The 3244-nt window shown below is 36.6% G+C and overlaps 1 pseudogene across 1 annotated transcript; it reads right to left on the bottom strand.

Moving 5' to 3' along the window:
* Positions 1-702: 702 nt before the first annotated feature.
* LOC149206154 (aspartyl protease family protein 2-like) lies at positions 703-2033 on the bottom strand (annotated as a pseudogene). Its single transcript, XR_016251913.1, has 2 exons — positions 1954-2033; positions 703-1889 (listed from the first exon to the last, which is right to left on the bottom strand). The product of XR_016251913.1 is annotated as an aspartyl protease family protein 2-like (transcript).
* Positions 2034-3244: the final 1211 nt, after the last annotated feature.

Genomic DNA, 3244 nt, shown 5'->3' with positions numbered 1-3244 from the left:
ATTAGACCAGAAAAATCTACCGAAAAAACTTCCAAAAAATAACACTAAAAACAATTAGTATTTAAATTATTTAAATTCAATAACAAAAATATACTTGAGATGCTCAAATTATAGAAATTTAGTCATGCCGACAACGGGATTGTGGAGACAACGGTATTGTGGAGACTAAACGTTAGACCACAGCCTCTGGACAGTTCAAATTATACAGATTTAAGCATAAAAATACATTTATATTATACAAATTCAATAACTAAAATAACTTTGAAATATTCAAATTATACAGATTCAACGCATTGTATTATACAAATTTAACAACTCATATTATAAGAAACAAATATACTTAATATCTAAATACCGGAAATAGAAAATTCCCACCGGCAGACTTTTGGATTTTGCTATTTTTGCAGAGTGATCATTTGTTGCATGCTTGTGGGTTTATAATTCAGCATGAAGGAAAACAGCTAATATTACGACAAACAATTAAAAAACCATTAGTATTCTATATCTAAACAGGGGAAATAGAAGACTCCCATTTAAGAGAATGAGACAATTTGCAGCAGACCTTGAGGATTTGTGACTTAAAACAACAGGAAAAGCAGATAACATTGTCTCTTTGTATTTGGAATGACAAAAATCAAGCTGAATAGTTTGATTCATATTCATATAAAAATATAAAAACATTACAACCTTCAGATATAAAAAAAAGGCATGGAGATTCCATATATTTGGACAATGTATGAACATATACCCAAATACATTTTCAATGATAGGAAGAACAATAGCAGGGGTCGGTATATGAGAAGATTTAAGTTAGGCAGACCATACAAGTAAAATTAAAAATTAAATAAATAGAGCTCTCCTAGGCCAGCCATGAACCAGCTTTAAATCCTACGACAAGATTGGTCAGACTGTCAAACACTACACGGTACCCTTGCTCCTGGATGTTGCCAATAATGGAGAGCCCACCAGTGTTTCCAGCAAAGCCAAAGCAGAAAATTGCAGAACTATGATACAATCCACAGGAATGAGATAGTTAGTAGCAGGTAGCGAGACATCGGCTCGGCAATGGAAATGAAAGACCACGGTGGGAACTTTCACAGTTTTCAGCCCTGATAAATCATAGCAGGTATCAAACAGAGAAAACCCACCTGCAGATTTCAGGTTACCAGTCCCTGCCCTGAAAGCCTCCCTCATTGCAGTATAAGCAGACTCAACCAAACGAGCCACAGAGGTTCCAGAATCGATGATAACTTCGCCATTGCCAGTAGCATCCATCCTAAACAGAGACATGAATGGAGGTAAGCCTCCTCCCATCGAAGCTTATGCCCACCAGCTCAACTTAGTAGAAAGTGTCGAGCTTTGGGTTGATCAGGAGCGGTGTAAAAATTGCAGATTTGGGTACTGCTGCACCAAAAATTAGGGAACTAGAGGTTCCAGACACGCTCCTGTAGACTAAACAGTAAAAAATCGCTTGCTGAATTGTGCACGTCTGAGATGGAAACGAGTGTCCTTCGGCCCAGACCCAGAAGCCCTGCAGCTCCAACAAAGAGCCCTTCATTGTCATGGCCACAGCCCAGAGCCACTCTTCTGATCACTTTCCCTCTGATTGTGAGAGTCTCTGTGGCAAAATCGTCCACTGTGAAAGACCCATCTCCATAGGGGACCTGATATTTACAATAACTGTTATTTCTGCAACCACTAACGTCCAGTTTCTTGCACAGGGAAGTTTTCTGTATCTGGATGAGGCTGCAGGGTTGAATAAGGGATCAATCTGACCATAGCACTTGGTGCAAGGTATGCACTGAATCCACATTATATCACCACCAGTGTCCAGCACCATGTGGGCATAGCGATAAGGGTACCACTGCCCGTGTATTTTTGTACAAAACCTTGTCCAGCACCATGTGGGCATAGCGATAAGGGTACCACTGCCCGTGTATTTTTGTACAAAACCTTATCATGTCCTATTTGAGAGAAGCAATGAAAATGTAAGTGATGGATTCCTTATAGTACTTGTTCCCATGATTTCTTGCTCCGGAATCATAACTTCTTGTGAAGGGGACTTACAATAAGATATAGTCATTAAACTTGATAATGAATACACTGCATAAAATGAGCGCCATAGTATATTACATTGTTTACATTATTCATTGAGGGAGGACTTGAACCTAAAACTTCAAGGACTGGTGTCTTTACTCACACGGCTAAGTGAAGATGTCTCACTTAGGCTAAGAGTTTCATCTCATGAAATGAAGGGAAATTGCCATTATACATTTTTATGTAATATAAGAGTATAATGAAGATCAACCTAATGATAATATCATTAACAAGTCATACCATCTAACTCAATGCTCAATAATTACTAGTTACGATATCTATCATACCTTTGAGGGCATAGGTCCCAAGAAAGGAGTGAGTGAAAATCTTAAATCAGTTAGGTACTATGCGTGACTCTATGTAAGTGGTTCAACGATAGGAGAATGGCTCTTGCTAGTAATCACAATTTTGTATCCTTCTTCCTTATGCTTTGAGCTTATTTATGAAGGAAGGGCATGTTGTGTCCCTAACACAACCAATGACAAGAAGACTTATATATACGTAATCCCTGTTCTTATTGTATTGGTTAGTCATTGAGTTTCATAGCTTAATAATGATTTGATATTTTAACAAATGTCATTTGTATAAATATATTTACTTTTATTATGTAAGCATTAAGTAAGTGATTAATGATATGATTAGAGATAACATAAGTTTATTTAAAGGGAATGGAATATTGTGTACATATACTTAATGTATTGTATACATTAGATTATTATTTTGTTTTCCATAATCTCAATAATGCCATGTCACTAGGTTAGTTGAAATTACTTATATTAATGACTCATCACTAAGTTAGTGGATAGGGGTAAGTTATATGCATTAATGACTCACCACTATGTTAGTGGAGAAGTGATAATATGAGAGTTGTTTTAAAACTTACCCCCTTCATTTGTTATCAATCAATTCTACTATCAATACTAACATATTACTCATTTGATTATTGGTATTACATGAAGATGCCTTCCTCTATACTTTAGGATTTGTTGGTGCAATCCAACCTTAGGAGAGCAGGTGCCAGTACGCTTATTTTTCTTCATTGTTGTTTATTGTTGGAATGGTTCCAATCCAAGTATTGGAACACTTCAATGATCTTGACCCCCACCAAGCATTCAACCTATGATTCCATATAATCTTCTCACCCAAA

The sequence above is a fragment of the Pinus tabuliformis genome, chromosome 1_2 (genome assembly GCF_031772625.1).
Source record: "Pinus tabuliformis cultivar Carrire ecotype Pingquan chromosome 1_2, CPIR1, whole genome shotgun sequence".
NCBI lineage: Eukaryota > Viridiplantae > Streptophyta > Pinopsida > Pinales > Pinaceae > Pinus > Pinus tabuliformis.
Note: the sequence above shows the minus strand (reverse complement) of the source record. Positions and strands in the feature narration are given on the sequence as shown.